General features: G+C 35.9%; 1 non-coding gene across 1 annotated transcript; it reads right to left on the minus strand.

Moving 5' to 3' along the window:
* Nucleotides 1-6,114: 6,114 nt before the first annotated feature.
* Nucleotides 6,115-6,221, minus strand: LOC128294797 (small nucleolar RNA R71). Its single transcript, XR_008285104.1, has one exon. It is a non-coding gene; the product is annotated as a small nucleolar RNA R71 (small nucleolar RNA).
* Nucleotides 6,222-6,537: the final 316 nt, after the last annotated feature.

Raw genomic sequence — 6,537 nt, forward strand, 5'->3', positions numbered from 1 at the left:
TTTGGCCGAATATACATGGTCTTGTATACACATATTCACAAACCAAATTCTAAAATATTCATATCATTTGATCATAAAACTGAATACACATTCCATAATGACATATATACTTCATTTGCATCACACATTATTTGTAATAAATCATCATGTTACTTACTTACCTTATATTAAATAGATAATAAGTTTATTCATACATGGCCATTTAGCTCGTTTAATGAATTCAAATACCACATCAGCATGAATTCTTCTAAGCATAAACTTTTAATAATTCACAGGCATAAAGCCTGCTAGGTATAAGCCTAAATTACACACCGGCTCAAGTCCTGCTTGTAACACCCCGAACCCGAGACCATCGCCGGTGTCGGGCACGAGGGGTTAACAAGCCAAATCCACATATTTCACCCACCAATTTGACATTTCCAGACACAGTGGAAATCTGCGTCCATGTCACCTTAAAAATCATATCTCAAGTTTCAAAACTCGAAACTGATTCCGTAAATTTTCCTGAATTTAGACTCATATATCCATCCATGGATTTATTTCTAGAATTTTTGGTCGGGCAAATTGGTACAGTTTATTAGTTAAAGTCACCCATGTTTTGACCTTCGCGCGTTACAACTTGAATATCTCTCTGTACAGGGCTTTAATACTGGTGCCGTTTGTTTCTAATGAAACTAGACTCAAAATGGAATCTGTAAATATAAGGCATGACTCCTAATTCTTTCTGGATAATTTATAATAAATTTTAAAGTTATGACAGGGGACCCGAAACCGTTCTGGCCCTATCTCACAATAGCTTTAATATCTCTTAACATGTAACTCCTATGACCGTTTCGTTTATTCCACATGAAAGTAGACTCATTAAGGTTCATTTACATAATTTATTCACTATTTAATACCATTCCTACAAATTTTGGTGATTTTTCAAAACCACACCACTGCTGCTGCCAAGCATCTGTTTTCAAAGTAACCATTACCTATTTCATGATTTCCACGATTCAAATGGCCCTTTTGCACACATAGCACAAAGTGTGATTATGATTAACCATTCCAATGGCTAATCCTTTCAAACAATTTCATACCCCATAATGATTATCATACAAACTATTATAGAATCATACTAAAACGTATATAAGCCATTTTCGCATGGCTATCCAAGCTTACACAAAACCGAAAGGTACATGACCTTCAACATTAGGGTAGTCCTATACATGCCATTTCAAAGTTCAACCAAAATTATACCAAAATAGAGGCTTTGATAGTGTAGATGACTTCGACTTTAATGATCCCGAATCTGATTGCTACCGAGCAAAATCTATAAAACAGAGAGCCAAAGCAACGAGTAAGCATTTTTATGCTTAGTAAGTCTCAAGCAATAAAATCAGCTTTAACCAAAGCATTACATTCACATAGCCAAATGAATCATTTCATTAATACACATTCACATAATCATACTTACTTCACCATCCCAACTCTTATGTTCATACACAAATAACGGCTTCGTTAAGGCCGATAACTCGTTCCATCATAGGAGCGAATATTCATACGCTCTTACTCCTAGCGCATAAAGCACACACAACACATACCTTGTTATTGGGAAGTTTCACAAGTGCATTAGCTGAAAATTTTCCAGCAAGCTTATAATTTTCAAATCACATACCTTCGAGTTTAACCGGATATAGCTACTCATTCAAACGCCTTGGGACATAGCCGGTTATGGTAACCCGCACAAAGGCCTTGGGACTTAACTCGGATTTCACAATTTGCACAAATGCCTTGGTCTTAGCCGGATGTAGTCACTAGCACAATTGCCTTGGTCTTAACCGGATGTAATTACCAACATAAATGTCTTGAGGACTTAGCCGGATATCATTCAATTGCTCATGCACACATATACATCAATAATCATTTCCCATTCATATTTCATTTTCGTTACTAAGGCTCAAACACAAACATATCACTAGCATAATCGCCTTCGGAACTTAGCCCGGGTATCATTCAAATACTCATACACACATAAATCAATAGTCATTACACATCAATTTTTCATTTCACATAATTCGAGTAGGGTCATTTCTTGAGGATTTACCTCGGATGTTGTCGAACGGCTTTGACGGCTATTCGATCACTTTTTCCTTCCCCTTATCCAATTGTGGCCCTCTAAGCTCTTGAGCTAATTCAAACAAATTCAATTTATTAAAGTCTCGCTTGCTAGCCTTGGCCGAATACACATATCATTGATTCAACATCACATAACTAAGCACTTTAGTCAATTTTCTTTAATTACGCACACATTCGGCCTTAGCTCACAACAAGGTAGCCGATTACCTAAGTCAAGAATAGGCATCATTAAGCTTGCCTCTAACCGAATGCATGCACAATAATTCCCCTCATGTGGCCGATTATGCTTAGTCATTCTTGCATAAAATCAAAAATAAATTGCAAGATTTTCACCTCATATGTGTACTAGGCCGAATGTACATGCAAATTTCACAACATTCTTCAACAAACTTCTTCTTTAAACAACATATTCATCACTTTCTTCATAATCAAAATATCATGTGCAATCATATATACACATATAAGTGCAAGGTCAATTTCAAGGTGTCCATAGCCATCCAAAACACAAATTTTAACTAACATGCAAGAAGCATGAACCATGCTCATGAATGCATCATGGCGAATACATCACAATCATGCCCTTTCAACTTCAATCATGGTTAAACAAAAATAACTCAATGTCTTACTTAAAATTGGTACAAAGAAGTTTCAAGAGTAGTCAATCCATCATTGCATGCATCATTAGCAAGCTTCACATTTAGCATGCAATGGCTTTAACACAATAACAACTTTGGCCAAATGCCATTTCCATGGCATAACAAGGATTTGAACCATGGCTAACATGCACATCAAGTTAGCAACCAAAACATGCATGAAACTCCTAACACAACCTCATACATACCTTAATCTTGATGCAAATTTAGCCAAATCTCCTTCTAGATCTCTTCTAAACCAAGCATGAAGCAAAAATCCTATCTCCTCCTTAGTATTTTCAGCCAAAAAGGAAAGAACAAGGATGAACAATTTTTTCTTGTTTTTCTTTCACTTGCACGCAATGGGGGAAAGGATGAGCTATTTTTTGATTTTTTGTTTCTCATCCAACATCATTAATTATTTTATCATTTAATTCATCATGCATTAACAAAACATGTTTCAACATGTTTTCTTTGCCCATAAACCATGTCATGGCCGGCCACTAGCTTGTTTTGGGGAAATTTGACATGCAAGTCCATAGTTTTGCATGCATGCTTTAATTAGTCATCACACATTTCCCTATCGTACTTTCAAAGTTCACTACTAAGTCCCTCCTAGTGAAATTCACTTTTATAACACTAAATCAATCATCAAAAATGTCACACATGAGCACACACATATTATAGGCATCAAAATAAATTTTAAATTATTTTTATGCCTCGGTTTTGTGGTCCCGAAACCATATCCCGACTAGGGTCAATTTTGGGCTGTCACACTGCTAGACTTAAAGTCTGATTTTATATTCATCGGCAATAATCCTGCTAGGTATAAAGCCCGATTACATTCACCAGCACAATGCTTGCTAGGCTTAAAGCCCGAATATCACTATTATAAAAATGTTTCATACACAATTCATTTAACAAAAACTTTAGATATTCCATATCAACCATTCGAACTTTCAATGATATAACTTAGCCAAATTAAACTCAAATACAGTATTTCTATTTTTAAACACATTCGACTAGCTCTTTTATGAATCTATAGATTCCAAAACAGCATATTAAACTAAGTTACATTCAATATAAATGATGTTTAATTGCTTAAAGACTTACACTTTCTTTCTCGACTTGACTTTGCCCGTTGAACCATTCAAAATCGTTAAGTCACATATAGCTTGTACAACACCATATCCTAGATATGGTCTTACATGTTATCATATATCGATGTCACTATCCCATACAGGTTCTTACTGATAAACCGTAATTTATACATATTTCTATCCTATACTTAGCATATTTTATGGATGATTTTTCCTTAAAATTGGTGAATTCAATGCTCCTAATGCCTTAATTTCATGTTTTATACTTAGGTGAGCATAGGAGAATAAAAAGAGCGAGAAACGGGCCGAAAATGGAGAAAATGGACCCACATAGGAAAACAACACGGTCTGGACTTCCTCACACGGGCGTGTCACATGGCCGTGTCCCTTTGGCAAGCTCAAAGCAAGATTTACACTGGTAGATCACACACATGTGCCGATTTAACAGCCCTGACCACGGCCTTGAGCAATTGCACACGGGCGTGTCACACGGGTATGTCACTGCCGAGCCTAAGTTTAGTCTAATTCGGAAAAGGACAATTTTGAGGGCTCTTAGGCATTCCAAAGGCTATTTAAACACCAGAAGAGGCACTTAGACGGGGGGATGCACAGGAGGAAGCAAGGAATTGCTCATGGAAAGCCGATCGATCCATTTCAGAAGTCAGATTCACCATCAAGACAAAAGATCTCCCATCAAATTCCCTCAAGAGTTTTGGGTTTTCTTATGTTTTATTTTTTTTATTCTTTTGAGATGTTTTCTTTCATTAGTATGAACTAAAACCCCTAAATACCTAAGGGGAATGAAACCTAAGATGGATCTTGTTATTATTATCTGAATTGTATGATAAATATATGACTTGTTCTTAATTATGTGTTCTTAATTCTTGTTTTGATATTCCAGGATATTGATTCAAGTTAAGCTCTTATTCAGAGGAGGAATAAACCCTGTGTAAGAGCAAATTTTTCATAATTAAGCGGAGTTGGTTGCACGCCTAGAAATAGGGTGACAAGATTTTGCCAGATTAGGGTGAAACCTAATAAGGGGATCCATAGATCGAGTTAATGCAACTCTAGGGCGTTAATTAGAAAAAGATTTCAATTATTCAAACTAAGGTTAGACGTTGTTAGTCTCGAGAGAGATAATAATATAACTTAGGGATCATTATGGAACAAGTTGAATGAAAAAATCGTCCGATTCAGATTCAAATAACAAGAGAAGTCTAGGTGGATTTTTCCTTAGGTATTGTTTTAATCAATCGAGTTGTCCAAAAAGTATTTTCCCCAAATTTCTTTTCTGTGATTTCTTAGTTTAATTAATTAGTTAGATAAACAAAACCCTTTTATTTTTTAGGCTAGATAATAAAAAGAAAGTTAATACTAGTACTTTTAGTTCCTTTGGGTTCGATAATTCGGTATTGCTAAAGCTATACTATTGTTCGATAGGTACACTTACCTTCATCGAGATAATAGTTAGTTTCAAGAATGATTCATTATAAATATTTAAAACCTATCACGAATATCACGTATCAAGTTTTTGGCGTCGTTGCCGGAGAACTAATATATTAGGAACACTCGATTTTTATTACTTTAGCCATTTACTTTTACTACAATTTAAATTTTATTCTAATTTTTATTACTAATTCTTATTTTTCCCTTTTTCTGGCAGGTTCTTATAGTTTATGACTAGAAGAAACCCGTCAGGACCATTATTTTTTGACAGTGAGATCGATCGCACAGTTCGTAGAAACCAAAGAGAAATAAGGCGAAGCTTAAGATACACAGAGAACGAGCAAGAGGACGATATTCAAACCATAACCAAGGATATGGCTGAAAATCAGGAAAACCTGATACCGCCTGCGATTGTTGTTAATCCAGTAAATCAAAATCCTGCTCCGCGCACTATGTATGATTATGCTAAACTTTCTCTAATAGGAACTGAATCGAGCATAGTTAGACTTGCTATTCCTGCAAATAATTTTGAACTGAAACCTAACACAATTCAAATGATACAACAGTTTGTTCAGTTTGATTGTTTGCAGGATAAGGATCCCAATGCTCACTTGGCAAATTTCCTAGAATTTTGCGATACCTTTAAAATTAATGGCATTTCTGATGATGCTATTCACCTTCGGTTATTCCCTTTTTCATTGAGAAACAAAGCTAAACAGTGGTTGAATTCGTTACCGCGGGGCTCAATCACTACTTGGGAACAAATGACCAAAAAGTTCTTATTAAAATACTTTCCACCGGCTAAAACGGCTAAATTACGTAATGATATCTCTTCTTTTGTACAGATGGATTTAGAAACACTCTACGATGCATGGGAGAGATATAAGGACCTTTTGAGAATGTGCCCTCACCATAGGTTACCGCTTTGACTAAAGGTTAAAACGTTTCATAATGGCCTGAATCCTTCGACTCGGCAGATGATTGATGCAGCCGCTGGAGGAACCATCAATAATAAGACACCTGAAGATGCCTATGAATTTATAGAGGAGATGTCACTGAATAACTATCAGTGGCAAGTCATGAGGACAAAGCCAACTAAAACAGTCGGCGTCTATAACGTCGATTCGGTCACCATGCTCTCTAATCAGGTAGAACTCTTGAATAAGAAAATTGATGGTTTCCTTAGTTCTTCACAAGTTCACCCAAATGATGAGGTGCGAATCAAATAGAGGAGG

The sequence above is a fragment of the Gossypium arboreum genome, chromosome 6 (assembly GCF_025698485.1).
Source record: "Gossypium arboreum isolate Shixiya-1 chromosome 6, ASM2569848v2, whole genome shotgun sequence".
In the NCBI taxonomy this organism is placed as follows: Eukaryota; Viridiplantae; Streptophyta; class Magnoliopsida; order Malvales; family Malvaceae; genus Gossypium; species Gossypium arboreum.